The 15,411-nt window shown below is 39.0% G+C and overlaps 3 non-coding genes across 3 annotated transcripts; 2 read left to right on the top strand and 1 right to left on the bottom strand.

The window, feature by feature from the left end:
• Positions 1 to 3,404: 3,404 nt before the first annotated feature.
• On the bottom strand, positions 3,405 to 3,492 carry TRNAR-UCU (transfer RNA arginine (anticodon UCU)). The gene is given in 2 exon segments: positions 3,405 to 3,440; positions 3,456 to 3,492. It is a non-coding gene; the product is annotated as a tRNA-Arg (tRNA).
• Positions 3,493 to 8,198: 4,706 nt separating this feature from the next.
• Positions 8,199 to 8,280, top strand: TRNAS-AGA (transfer RNA serine (anticodon AGA)). Its single transcript has one exon. It is a non-coding gene; the product is annotated as a tRNA-Ser (tRNA).
• A 6,201-nt stretch (positions 8,281 to 14,481) lies between these two features.
• TRNAQ-CUG (transfer RNA glutamine (anticodon CUG)) lies at positions 14,482 to 14,553 on the top strand. Its single transcript has one exon. It is a non-coding gene; the product is annotated as a tRNA-Gln (tRNA).
• Positions 14,554 to 15,411: the final 858 nt, after the last annotated feature.

Below are 15,411 nucleotides of genomic sequence, written 5' to 3' on the forward strand. Positions count from 1 at the left end.
TAACTGGCAGAGATCTAAGAGTAAGGTGAAGAAAAAGAGCTAAGCATTTCGGCCTTCAGCATTCCTATACACCAAAATGCTTAACCTCTCCCGTTCTCACTATGGTACTCAGATCCTCATCTGTAACAGTCTAACCCCATTCTTTATTTTCTTTGAAGAATAAATCTCCAGATTTCTTCCTGGGTGGTGGAAGGCCAAACTGTCAGTATATATAAGTGCAGAGAATTTAGGAATCTAATTGCTTCTCAAATTTTAGACAATCTGCTTTAAGTTTCCCTTTAGCTTCCAGTACATAGCGCTCTCAGTTTCAGAGATTTTTGAAGAATCTTTGGTATAAATCAGGTTGTTTCTGTGAAGTCTATTACTATTTGTCCACCTGTTTTTTGGCTTTAATGTTTCTTGCTTTTCACTTCTTTTGTGTTCTTCCCATAGTTGTGCTTTAAAAAGTCTTTTTACTATAGTATCAGTGAGTTTTCGGAGGACATACAATAAAATATGTAATTTCTGTCTCAATAATATCTTAATTTAATATGGATAATGTTTGCTATAGAAACTCCATGTAATTTCTAACCCATCTAAAAATTTTAAGTTGAACTGAATCAAGCTAGCAATGCTTCAAGTTATTCCAAAATTTGATGACTATTGGAAAGCATACTATGACTTAAAAGCATAGTCTTGAAACCAGTACATATTGTTTCAAGTGATCTTACTTTACTTTACCAGTGGTCCAATGGCAAGGGGAGGTTTAAAAAGAAAAGTATGCAATCCATTATTCTTTGGTAAAACACTTCATTTCTGATGGCAGATTTCCAAAGCACCAACAAAACTGACCAAAACTATGAGAAACATCCGACAGTAGAAACTGACCCTCCTGGAATCCACACAATGGTAGTCCAACAAAGTGATTCAAAATTAGCTGCACTTAATATAGTCAAAGGAAATTACACACAAAATTAAGAATTTTGACTCAAAAAAAACCCACCTGAAAATAGAAAAAGAAAATATAAACTTTAAAACAAAACTTTAAAAAATAATTTAAGAATGTAATGGATGGGTTTTAAAACAAATTAGCAAAAAGAGAGTTAATAAACTGGTAAGGTGAAATTATCCAGAATAAAAAGGTTATTAAAGGAAAACACAATCAAGAAGTTGAGAAGGTATAACACATTGACAGTTATAGCCAAGAAAGCAAGGAGAGAAAAGATTGGAAAGAAGCCACATTTGAAAAGATAATGATTGGAAATTGATCTGAATATTCAAAAAGCCCTACTACAACCAAGATGGATAAATACAAAGACCACACTTAGACATATCTGGTAGCCAGCCTCCAAGATGTCCTCCCAGTGATCCCTGTGGGGATATGGTACTTGGGGAATCAGTTCAAATGATGTTATCTGGCTACTGATACTGTGGTGAATAATAAACTGTCCTTTGTCTCTCATCCAGGAGTCTCATATCTTCTGCCAGTATCCATGAAACTGGAGTAGGCTAACTTCTTAGCTTAGAGTAATTATGATTTCTTTTTAGTGGTTTGAGTAATTAAGTTCTAGTCTCTTAGCAAGTTTGATGATTATAATACAATAATGTTGTCTAGATCGTTTATTTTTAAAAGAAAGTTGAAGTGGCCATTTCACTTTATAAAGGAAACTGATTTTTTTTTGGTAGTGTCTTGACCATTTTGTCTATGGATGATGGATCAGAAAATAGAACTTTATGGTTATGTCTGTGGATTTTTTTTTTTTTTTTTTTTTTTTTTTTTGTCAATGACAGTCCACTATTCCAGATGGGGAACTGGGCAAAGCCATTTAGAAACTTTTTTAATTAAATCCTTTTTAGGCAAAGCCATTTCCCTCCACTTTAGTTCTTGTTCTCATAGACTAACTTCCTCCTTTCCCTGTCCTCCCAAAGAAGCTCTTTCTTTGCCAAGCAAGAGTGGTCACTAAAACTTATTTAGACATTTTTGGTACTGTCTTCAAGTCTGTGCAGATCTTATATTCCCTTGGTTCTCTGGATTATTATTAATCTTTTAGTTATTAGAGTCCAAACTTATGATCTTTCCTTCATCAAAAGACTTTATTCACATCCAAGACCAGAGCCAATTTTAGTCTCCTCCCCTGTGACCAGGTGCTGAGTTAGCCATATCCACATCTTAGCTTTCAAATGCATAATTTTAGCCTATTTGATTTTAAATGAATTTGCATTGCTCTGAAGTAAAAATTCTTAGAGACAAAATACTCTTAACAATGAGAAGTAAGGTTTCAAGTGGGGTTCTGCAGATAGAGTATACTAATGTCTCAAGTATGTTAAGGAAAAAGAAACAACTGCTCTCCAAGTGATAAGGCGTTGTGGTGAAACTAGCCCAGGATTCCAGAGCCCAGGGCAGCTGTGCCTTGTCCAAACTGAGGAGATGCTGACTGACCTCCTGCAGGAGCCATCATTGGCCCTTTCTTGATTTCCCACTAAGTTCTGCACGGTGCCATTCTTCTCCAAGCGATTCCTAGCATTCTGTTCTTTTTCCAATTTTCTGCCACAGAACTGTAGACATTGTGTTGTCATCCTAGTACAGAAGCCAGGACCATTACTTCCACGGCTGGGTTCACATCCTGTTACCTCACTTTTTTCTTCTGGGAAAGGATCACCAGCATCTTCTCCTATGAATCAGTTACTTTTACTCATAATTATGGTTTCCTAAGGAATGCACAGAAGTGACATAAGAAACAGTTATGGCCTGAAACGTTGGCATTATTAGAACGAACTCCCCAAACCTAAGCAAAGCATTCAAGCAAAAAAAAAATTTTTTTTTTTTCTCATTGTGACAGACCACATTTCTTATGAATGTCCTATATGTGACTGTTTATCTTTGGACCCAGAAAATGACCCATGCACACATCCGTTTCTACTTCTGCCTTATTACTGCATTCTTGTTAGTAACAATACAATCTGTCTATCCACTGACCCAATTTTGGGTGCTTAAAAGTTCTTATTCAAAAGTCCTGGGCTCTAGTAACAGCTCTACTTACAATATGTAGCCACTCCAAGGAATGAGAATGACACTTTCAACTTTGAGAATGACAGAATCTACTTTTCCTCCCATAGGATTTCAAGTATAATTTAAGCCCCAACAATTCTCCCTGATATCTGGCTTTCTGATTCTTTCTCTTCTCCTGCTATCATGTATATACACACAAAAGATGGGTAAGATATATAATTTTTTCATCAAATCACTGTTGACACACGTGGGAATGCTTATGAAGAAGCTCCTCAAATGTTAACACCAGAAAGTAGAAATATCGGCAGTGAGAAATGTAGGGACCTGGTATTCGCTGACTGTGGAGAAAACATTCAATTCATACAGGAATGGACCGACTATTGGCAAGGGCATCCACTTGGTGACAAAACATCCACGACTCTGGCGGGACTCGAACCCACAACCTTTGAATACCTCGCTTCCACACTAGAAGTCCAATGCGCTATCCATTGCGCCACAGAGCCTGACAATGCATGGGGCTTGGCTGGTTCCCAAAGACTGGTGGTTATTTATTTGCCTATCAATAAATACAATTCGTGGAGATTTAATCTGTTCCAGTCACCGTGAAAGTTCAAGAAACACAAAAACAAATAAGACAGTGCAAGGGACACGCAATGCCCAACACAGGGGAATTTCTGAGCCTTTCAGTGACTAATGTCATTCGTTGTCATGAAATAAGAAATAGTTTGTCCAGTTTCATTTGGTCTCTCCACGTCCACCCTCGGGACGGTTGGCTTCGCAAAAATAGAATTTGAGGAACTTCCAGCAAATGACGTTGGGAGATATTGTAAATATGTGGCCAGCCCCACCACTCCCTTTCCTCCAGTTTGGAGTTCTCTCTTTCGATCTGGGGGCCCTTCTTGTTCGTACTTGTGTTCTTTTTGAAAAAGGTGAGTTCGTATGTTGTTTTGCCAATGGGCTCATGGAGCAACGCAATCCCACTGTCGCCCTCTCTCTTGAAGGAGAGGACTACAGTTTTTAAATGCGTCCAGGGAGCTTTGGAAAGATCGCAGGTTTTCTAACTCGGGAATTTTCTTTTGGTGACTGCGCTGAGATCAAAAGACGCCTTTTTATTCGCTGCTGCTTTTCTGTGACACCGTATGGTCCAGTCGCACTGGCTCACTTAGCGACCGTCGGTCACGTGGGTTGATGTCTTTGAAGACAGAAAGGGATGAATTACAGGTGAGGTCATTAAGGGTGAAACTCAAGGGCAGGAGAGTCCAAGGTTTGTTGACCCGGAGCAGGCGAGTGGTTGTGATCTGAGAAACTGGAGGAGGGTTGTGGAAGGAAGAGAAGAAAGCTCAGGCCATTTTATTTCAGAAATGAAAATAATTCTGAAAATTACAAGACAAAACGCGATCTCTGAACCGACTGTCTGCAAAAACGCAAAGCAGAAAAAGGACGTGTTAGATCAGAGCTGAAGTTTGAGTTGAGTGAAAAAGTTCTTGCAGCCCTAGAGCTTAGGGGCCTGGGTATTGAGGGCCTGCGCGTTCACACCAGCAGCCCACTCCCGCATCCTCTCCTCCAGGCCGTGGTTGCTCTCCCAATGCTCGGCTTCTTCCCAGGACCACGCCGCGCATCACTCCCTTAGCTCCTCAGCTCCTTCCGGCAGCCTAAGGACTGGGGAGGTGGGAGGTAGATCTGGTCAAGCTTCCTTGACCACAGAGTTTATACTCCAGCCTCTTGTCTTTGAGGACGTGTCGGTTCAAGTCCAAGTTTCGGGAACTGAGGAGACGCGGGCCGGAGCTGAGTGGCACCTCCAGGCAGCCTCAGACTTGGAAATGCTAGTGGGAGAAGGACCCGGAATGAAGGGCACTCGAAAGAATCGGGGTCGTCTGCGTTTGCTTTCACAGCTAACCGGTAACTGACTTTGATTAACAGTAAACTGGGTTGCCCTTACCCTGGCCCAAAGGACTATTTGAAGTCTCACGTGGGGGGAATGCTGGCTAAGAGTCGGTGGGGAGCTGACCAGCTCTCTTCCTTACTGAAAAGGAGGATTCAGGGACGGTCTCCAACTCGCTCAGAAGTTCTGTCGTGCACAAAGCTCGAATGACAGGCAGAAACATGTAAATAAAGCTATGCAAAATTAAGTTTTATTATAAATAGTGTTGATTCTGGGTTTAGAGATTATGTGGTTCATGAGAGGAGGATTTTAAGCCAGCTTCCTGCTACTGGGAAACAGGACAGGGACAGTTAATTTAGACTTCCAATCCCCATTCTGGGAATCGAAGTGTGTTGCTAGGGCACAAGTAAATACCAACACATTTTCAGATTACAAGGGAAAAGTTTTCTCAAGTCCATATCTCCCAAACTCTCATTCGTAGTTAAATTTCACCAGCTTCTCTTTTCCTCTGCTGTAACAGGAGTAATTATTCCCTTCTTTATAATCTCACAAGATGTTACTTGTTCCTGAAACCAGAGCACTTACCAAATACAGTCATTTCAGCTAATTTTAAGCTTGATAACACTTGAATCAGTAATTCGTTTTGTAAAACACTGTTCTAGGAAATTAATATTAACTGAAGAAAAACATTTGGTGCACAAAAATAGTGATGGTATTTTTAAAACATTGCTAACAGTAACACAGCAGAAATTACATAGCTGTCCAACAAAGGGGAATATTTCATTAATTCTTACTTCATTTGAATAATGGAACGTTACAAAGCCACTGAAATAACATTTAGAAAGCTCCTGAAAAAATATTGATATAATATTCAATTAAATTAGTAAAATACACAATTTCGAGAGATAAAAGCAGCCCTTGACATTTGGGAGCTGACCTGGTACTATCAGCTAGGACTTGATGTTCTTTGATTGAACAGAAACAATTTCACAGAGCACCAATGTCAGACAAGGCCATTCTGTGACCATGGTTGATCAAGACAAAATTAAGATCACTTTGTAATCATGCCTGAACACGAACACAAACATGAAACACACACACACACACACACACACATGCACAAAAGCATTGTTCAAACCACAAAATCGACCCCAAACCTCCTTATCTTGGTAAATACACATGCCAAAAAATGACTAAGGTTTTTTGCCAATCATAGTTTTAGCATTGCTCTATTCTTCCTTCCTTCAGGATAGGATTTTAAATCCTAATCCTAAATTTAAGCTATTTAATCACAGAATCACCCCTTACTTCAGGACAGCATTTAATCTAAAACAAAGTCCTGATTCTTTAACTCTTTTCCCAAATCGCCCAACACAAGACTAAATTCTTTGAGTACTTTTTAGTACTCTTTTACTAGGATGTACCCATGCTTCCCCACTGTGTTCTCAATTGCTACAAGGAGCTCTATGCCCAGCTTGTTCAACTGCATATGTATTCCTGGTGGTTTCTATCTGGAAGATATTGGCATAATTCATATCCTGTATGACTTCAACTATCCACATTTTTCTGCATTCAAAATACTGAGGGAGAGATAAACCAAAGTGCTGCTGTTGCTGGTTTCTCTCCACGCCTCCCCGCCCCCCAGTGTGTTAGTCATCATTACCCAAGTTTTCTCAAGAAGGAGAAATTTATTTTACTTGGCACAAGAAATATGAATTCTCTAAACGTAGACTCAAGGACTTTGAGGTTACTGAATGTTACCTCAGTAGTATTTGGTTTGAGCAACTGTCTTTTTCAATGCCCTTCACAATCACTTGGGCCTTGAGTTTGTTTCTTGAATAATTGATGCTAGTTAGAAGTTTGTAGAATCCATGGAGCCGTCTGTCCCCCCATCACCTGCTAATATTTAATTAGACTTTTAAAATTATTTTGTATGCATACTTTGATAAACTAATCTTTTATTTTCATAACAAAAAAATTGTAACTTTAAAAAAACGTTTTAGGAACGCTCATGACACAGGTCTGCCCCAAAAATACTCCTACAGGGACAGAAGATAAAGATTTTAAATATATTTGGCAATCTCTTAATGCAAATGGTTGGGAATTTTCCAAAAATTGCCAATGGAAAAACACGTTAGAAATGCTCTGAATCTATGAGCACACAGAGTGAGTGACGCACTTGCTTTTCATGAGCAGATTTCTTCTGTTAGTCATGGCATTATTGACCTTTTCTGGATATAGATAAAAGTAAATTATTTGATATTTAATTAGATCTACCCCTCCCATAAGGCTTTCTCAGTGATATCTGAATTGAATAGAACTCCATTTAAAGAACACTTTGTTACTTCTGGTTAAATATAATGTATTAAATCCAATCAATTACCTACCAGCTTTCTCAAGATACATCATATTCATCAGCTCTCACCTCTTACACATTACCAGTTTGTTGGACATAAAATGGGGACCTATATATGCATCTTGGGATTCAGCATCTGCATTTGACCATTCTATTCTGAATCGTTTCTGCAGAGCATCTGGAAATTCTGCTGAAGGAACCAGTGAGTTACAAATGTAAATAGGAGAACGGGAAACGTGCCGTGTGAGTTACATTTAGAGAAAACGAGCCCTTGCATTGCCCCCCAAAAACTGAACCACGTAATCCATTTTTTAGAAAGCAGCTACGATCTCACAGAAGATGAAACTCATGGACCGGCAATGCCTCTTCTTAACGTGTCTGGAAAGTGAAAGCGTATTTGTATCTGCAAAGCACTTTCCCAAACACAGTGAGATTAATACTTTGGGCCTAAATTAGGAGCCTAGGAACGAGTGAGGGAATCCAGAGGAGATCTTCAACGTCGTTTTTCTCTCCTCCCACCTTAGACACAAATCAGCGGGAGCATTTCCTTCCCTGAAACCCGTTGAGCACAGTATATCATTCATCGAGCAGGCTAGAAGTTCTAGCAGAAGGGTTGGTCCCACCACGCCTAAAAGTAGGATTACGCTGATTTCACCTCGGTGCTGAGTAAATTTGGTTCCTGTTTCGGAGACCCCAGCACCCAGCATGAAACCAACTCATCCGCGAGAGAGGCAGGCGCTAATTGGAGAACTGACCTGAACTTTGAACAAAGATACTTGTACAGCGAGTACTCTCATCCCAGTTCTCCTAAATGTCGGGGCTGCCGGAGAGAGTTTGACTTCCCTCTCCAAGCTTTCATTCACCGGAGTGTTTTTGCCCAACTCGCTGCACGCACTTTTATCTACACAGGAGTCTTAGTTTTATATCTACCACATATCGTTTTATAATGAGACCCCTTCCTTCCCCCACCAGTAGTCGTGGCCGAGAGGTTAAGGCGATGGACTAGAAATCCATTGGGGTTTCCCCGCGCAGGTTCGAATCCTGCCGACTACGATCGAAATTTTAACCTACGGAGAGTGTACCTGCCACAGCCTGGCAAAAACGTGCTTCCGGCGAAAAACAAAGAACAAATTACTCCCTCAAAAACTTTGCCCTAGTAGAGCCTTAGTAATTCCGTGTTCCCATCCTTGTGCAAGGCTCAAGGGTGCCAGAGTTTTCTCTCCACAAAACCCTCCCCAAAGAGACACATTGGTGAAAGTGTTAAGCTGTTTCTATTTTGTTAAAAATTTTGTCATAGAGTAATATTGGCTTTTTGAAATTATACGCATATATTCGTGTAACCACTAACATAATCAGGATACAGAACAGTTCCATCAATCCATAAACCTCCCCCGTGTTATCCCTTTATAGTCACCTCTTGATCCTGTACATAACAGTTGGACAACCAGATACGTTTTCTGTTGCTTTGTTTGACTTTTTTGAGAATGTTATGGAAACTGAATCATACAAAATGTAACATTAGCTTTTTGAGATTAGCTTCTTTCACTTAAGATAGAACATGCCTTGAGATTTACACAAGTTGTTGCATATATCAAAATTTTGTACCTTTTTGCTGTTGAATAGAATTCCATTGTGAGGGTGTACCACAGTTTATTTCTTCACCTATCCATTGAAGGACATATGGGTTGTTTCCGGTTTTTGGCAATTGTGGGGGAAAAAGCTATTAACATTAGCGTATGTACATTTTCATTTTTCTTGGATAGATTCCTAGAAGTGCAATTGCTGGGGTACATGGCAAGTGTATAACTTTATAAGAAATTGTCAAACTGTTTTCCACAGTGGCTGTACTTTTCTTTATTATCAGCAATGAATGAGATTTCTAGTTGCTCCTCATTCTCACCAGCCACTGATGTTGTCTGTATCTTTAATTTTAACCATTTAAATAGGTGTGTAATGATACCTCATTGTTATTTTAATTTGCATTTCCTAATGGTTAATGATGCTGAACATCCTTTTGGGTGTTATTTGCAACCTTCATATTCCTTTTGGTGAAGTGTTAACTAACCTCATTGTGGTAATCATTCGCAATATATACATATATCAAATCATTATGTTGTACACCTTAAACTTACACAATGTTATATGTCAATTATATCTCAATGAAGTTGCAGAAAATTAAAAATAGAATTATGATATGTTCCAGCAATTGCACTTCTGGGTATACCCAAAATAACTGAAAGCAGAGACTCAAACAGATATTTGTACACCCATGTTCATAGCAGCATTATTCACAATAGCAGGAAGACAGAAGCAATCCAAGTGTTCACTGATGGATGAATGGATAAACAAAATGTACATACATACAAAGAAATATTATTCAGCCTTAAAAAGGAGTGAAATTCTGGTGCATACTGCAACATGAGTGAACTTTAAAGACATTGTGATAAGTGAAATATGCCAGTAATAAAAGGACAAATACTGTATAAATCTGCTTATATGAGATACTTAGAGTAAATTCATAGAGATAGAAAGTAGAATGGCGGCTGCCCAGGGCTGGGAAGAGGGGGAAATGGGCAGTTATTAATTAATGGATACAGAGTTTCAGTTTGAGAAGATGAAAAATGTTATGGAGATAGATGGTGATGATGGTTGCACAGCAATGTGAATATGCTTAATGCCGTTGAACTGTACACTTAAAAATGGTCAATTTTATGTTACGTATATTTTGTCACAATAAAAAATCAAAAAGAGATTACCATTTTTGTTGTTAGTTTTGTTGGCTATTTTTCATTTTCAAAATGCATTACTTAATTTTTGCATTAAAATGCATTACTCATAAGGCAACCATACATTTTAAACCTTAAGTATGTGACTGTCACAAGATTTCTTCAGAAAGCCATAGGGTTTCCATGAGCACTCCTGGAGCTTACAGCCTGAGTAGTCCCTAGGAGTCAAATATTAAAGCTTTCTCCACAGCCACTTGTGTCTTTGTTGTTTGGGTTAATGAACACAAACTCACTGGATGATTTGTCTTCAACATAGTCCATTTCCATTCCTAAAAGTGTTAGCTGTGCTTTCTTTTCGATGAACACTCTGAGTCCATTTTGTATTTATTTTCTATTGCATTACTATCTGCTCTTTGCTTCATTATTTCCTTCCATAGTGTTTCATTTGAATTAAATTAGTGGCTGATTCTTAATTTCAGGTAACGAATGCTTAATTACTCTTTAGCATTTATTTTATTTATACATATGTGTTTAAGGTACCCTTCTAGGATATCTAGGGTACTTACCCTCTAAGTACCCTTCTAGCCGCACAGTATATGTCTTGACATATACTATTTTATTATCATTTATTTCAGAATGGTTCCTAATTTCTTTCTTTTTTTGTCAATATTTTTATTGAAGTATAGTTGACTTACAATGTTATGTAAAATAGTTCCTAATTTTGATTAATATTTGGTCTTTAAACCATAAATTATTTAGAAGCATATTTATTTTGTAAACAAATACAAATTTTAACTTTTATGTTTTGATTCTTGGCACATTTTATTTTCTGAAATAATAGCATGTATCTAACCCTGTTATGTTTTTGGAGACTTGCTTTGTGGCCTGGTAAAATGTCAGGTTTGAGAAAATTCCATGTGTGTTTGGAAAAAGTTGGAATCCAGAAGCTGGTATGTGCACTGTTCCTTATATATGTATGTATATTATATGAATTGCATTCCTTTGTCTTATGGCTATTTTTTCATGTGTGCTTTTAATTAGTTTTTCGGAGAGGTGTATTGTGCAAAACTATCCCACCATGACTGTGATTTTTATCTTTCTCTTTGTACTTCCATCAATTTCTGGATTTTCTTCTCCATTTCTTAAACTTCCAGAAGCAAGAAATTCTGCATAGAGTATGATTTATGTAACAGCTAGGACTTGGAGATACCAGGTGCTCCCTCCAATTGGACAACTGCAACAAGAAAAGCCTCGGGAAAAAAATATATTTAATTTATACAAGCTTTAGTATATCTATTGAGACTTTAGGGACATGCTGCTTCTTAGAAATTTATGTGTTTCCTTCCTCAAAAGAAATGAGGAAAATGTAATTCAAACATAATTTTTCTCATGGGAAACTCTGGATAAAGACTGAGGATAAGCTGCAGTGCAGATTCTGATCACCCTGTGCTTAAAAATGAACCTGGTTCCATCCACTGGTCCTGACCTAGAGATGTCTAACTCTGGCTTCTCAAAACTGCATAGTCAGGAACCCACATCCCATAACCAACCACTCTGAGATGAGAGGGGCACTCAGAACTGGTTTGACTAGAATCTCAGCCTCAGGCCTGTGTGCAACTTTGCCTCGTAAGTTACAATATTGGGGCTAATGAATCATGGAGCCTGAATTTAAAGATGTTTCTTTAGCAGCTTTATGCCTAATTTTACTTGAGTGATTTCATTTTTTAATAGTTACAATTAGACTACATGATATAAAGGAGAAACTCTTAGCCTAAGGCATAGAGTCTTCAATAATTTTGTGAATTCCCTGGTATGGTTTGCTAAGTGCTGTGTTTTGTGTCTAGGTTCATCTTGGTGTGAGAGAGTGCCTAAGTTTCCATTCCATTTGCCATGGGGTGCTAAACAAACAAAGGTTTTAGAAGTCTTTCCTAATAACTTCACAATCTATTAAAGGGAGAGAGAGGAAAATGCCAACTTAATTTTCTTATTTTGAAAAATGCATTAAATGCCTTTTGGTGGCCATGAGGCCCCAAGCAAATTCTTTTTAACCAGTACAAGCAGCTTTTCTACATGGGCTCAATGCCTTTTTCCCTCACGGCAACCAATGCTCACCAATATATTAAGGATAAAAGCCCCACCGGAAGCTCCTATGTTCACCAGCAGTGCCCTACTTGGTTTTCACATTCACATACTGATGCTGGCATGTCCCCCTAGAAGTAAACAGCAATGGGGCTTGTCTGAGCCATAATTCTAAGTCCATTATGGAGCTTATTCTTTATTTTCCCTTTTATATATTACTATATTGTTGCTGCCCAAGATAAACCACTCCATCTTTTACAATCAGGATCCATGTGCTGCACTCTTATTGTGCATTTTTTGTATGGAAGATCATGGACCAGCACTTTCTGCAGAGTAACAGTATTAATTCTTGTGCAAACCAAATTCCATTTTATTTGTATTTTAGCTTTCCATCATACCTGTGCCATTAGTCTGAGTTACAAGCGCTTTCTCCAACCTATTCCTGGCTAGGCTTTGTTTTATGTACACGTTGATAGAGCTCCCTTCCTAGTAGATACGCATCTCCACAAGGACAGGGGTTGCGCTTATCTTGTTTATCTTTATGCCTCCAGCACCTTGCACAGCATCCGATCCTTCACAGGAATTCAGTAAAACTAGCTAAACAAATGATTTGAAAAAGCTGCTAATCTAATGACTTTTTTCCACAATAAGAACTTAAAAAAATCTGTTTGAATTCTTTGTTTCATTTCTAATTTCTTCTTATCCCATTCGTTCTTCCTGATTTTCTGATACACACACACACACACACACACACACACACACACACACACATATATAGTAGCCCTAGACAAAGAGGTGACATCGTCTATCACCCAGCCTGAGAGAATGGCTTATTTAGGAAAGGTGGGGAGGTTTTATCTCTGGACTCTGCACGCGTTAGTTCTACATTCCCATTAAAATTATTTCCTTTGGCTATGGTTTTTGTTCTGTGCTCTTGTGAGTTACAGGATAATACTTTATTCACGCGCTGGAGATCACATGCAGTTGTGTTGGGAGAACACAACTCAGAGTCTGGTACAAGTTCCTATAGCCTTTAGAAGGTCCGCACTATAAGGGTTTTGCACGGGGTTGATGTTTTGCAAGATCCTCGTGTGTTTGTTTGTAACCACTGAGACTACTGGAAGGAGAAGTGGGCCCCCTTTGCAATTTTGTTCATCTCAGTTAGCAGGAGAGTTCCATTCTGTTATCTTCCGCCGCGTGGGCGAGTGCACCAGACAGCAGGAAGCTGCTGTGAGTGAGAGGCGGAGGGCCGTACGTGGCGACGTTCTCGCTGCCATCGCAGAGGCCTCTGTCACTGAACTCTCAGAACAGTCCTGAGGGCGGACATTTGTTTTCCCCGGGTAGTCACTGCGCCGCCTCATTTAAGGGGGCAGATGTCCTTCCATGGAGTTAGAAGTCATTATGCAGTCGTAGGAGGATGCCTATATACACATCCACTGTGACGAGTGCTGGGAAAGGAGCCAGCATCCCCAGAATTCCACCAACACAAATTCCAAAGCGCAACTCGGCTAAAGCTCTGTGGAAATCGCAACAGAAACTTGGTGCTGGGAGGCCTCGGTGAGTGCAGCCGAAAGGAGGCGAGAGGCCAGGCGAGCTGAAAGGGAGTCAGGGGCTCTATTGGCTGTGTAGACGCGGAGGGATCCACCGACACCGCCCAAGAAACCTAGTGTTTAAGGAAGCGCGCTGGGTCTAAGAAAAAGGTGTCTATGAATAGCAGTAAAACAAACAAACAAACAAAAACACCCCACAAAGTCTTTAGTACAATTTGGCAGCCTTCACTGGGCACCTTCTTCTTGATGAAGGCGAGTATGATGAGTCTCTGATCCTGAAATATCGCGTCCCTTACAGATCGCTACAGGTGACAAAATTCAAACTTTTTCTTCAAGCATACCTTTTCCATTTTCTCGAAAACGTAGCTTTTCTCAAGGTTTCTTCTGTGAATGTGCCAGAAATTAACACATTAAAGCTTGTTTTCCTAGAGGCAATGGACCTGATAACTACATAATCTCTGTGGGGAAAAATATCACATGGCTGAAATTGAGCAGAGGTGCAGATAAAAGACTTGAAATTTCTAAGGCTCAGTTTTCCCGTCTGTATAAAGACTAAAAAAGTTTCAGCGAGTTTTTAAGTATTAAATCATATAATGGATATAAGACGTTCAGTTCAGTGCTGGTGTATATAAGAACTGCTCACTCTGTTTTTCTTAATGAAGAAAGCGAGGGCTAGGATCGCCAAGTTTCTGAGTTAATGGTAGGGGGCAGACACTATGGGTTCCTTGGCAAAAAATAGGATGAAAAGTAAAAATAAATAAAATTAAATCCCCTAGGATTTTCTTCGAAAGTGACCTGAGTGGACGTAGACTAAAAATTTTGATTGTTTAAGCTAAATGATTTCAGTAGAGCTACTAAGACATATCATGGACAATTATGAGGTGAAGCCATTTGAGTGCGGTTCCATGGTGTAATGGTTAGCACTCTGGACTCTGAATCCAGCGATCCGAGTTCAAGTCTCGGTGGAACCTGCTTCATCCTTTCGTTTCACTTGTTTTCCCCCGGAAAATACTGTCCACCTAAAAGACCGCTATCAATTTTGCCTCTAATATCTCCTGTGAGCTCCTGTGAGTCCAAACATATTTGTATCTGAGTGAGGAGGCAGAAGTGGAATTCCATTCTGGTTTAATGGAATTCGTTTTATAAGGCATAAAAGAAGTATCAGAAGTAAGTTAAGTACAGGTGGAAGATAACAAAACCCCTGCACTCTGCTGCGACTAGAAAACCAACTCTAATAAAAAGCAATAACGCTCTTTAATAAAGTTTATTTTCTGTGCACATTAAAAAGAATATTTGAAATTGTTCAATATTTCAAATATGGGAAATAAATAAATCTAATAGTATTGGATAATATACAGTTAATAGCAAATTTCTCTTCTGCCCATGACCTCTACCTGCACAATTTCTGACGCACTCCACCCCATCCACAAGACCACTGAACCCAGTATATATACTAAATACAGACAGACACCACAGACACGGTGGGGCGGGGCGGGGAGGCAGATCTAAATATAGAATATCTTAAAGTAGGTGACTCTAAGTAAAAGGGCCTACAAGACTCATTATTACATTTAAAAAATATCTGCAGATTTAACACACTTCAAGTTAAAATGGGGGGGGGAATCCATAATGATATTTTCATTGCAATATTCGTCTGGTCATTGTGCCATGCACAAAACACCAAACATCTCTTTTTCTCAGATGAAATGAGTGACTTATGCTAATGAATGATTTCTTTACTAATTACATTCTTTGTATATAAGTTTTCCTTTTTTCATTTGTTCTTGTACTGTTTTGCCCAGGTCTCAGGAAATTTTTTTTTTTTTTTT

Source organism: Neophocaena asiaeorientalis, unplaced genomic scaffold, assembly GCF_003031525.2.
Source record: "Neophocaena asiaeorientalis asiaeorientalis breed wild unplaced genomic scaffold, Neophocaena_asiaeorientalis_V1.1 scaffold239, whole genome shotgun sequence".
Taxonomy (NCBI): Eukaryota; Metazoa; Chordata; class Mammalia; order Artiodactyla; family Phocoenidae; genus Neophocaena; species Neophocaena asiaeorientalis.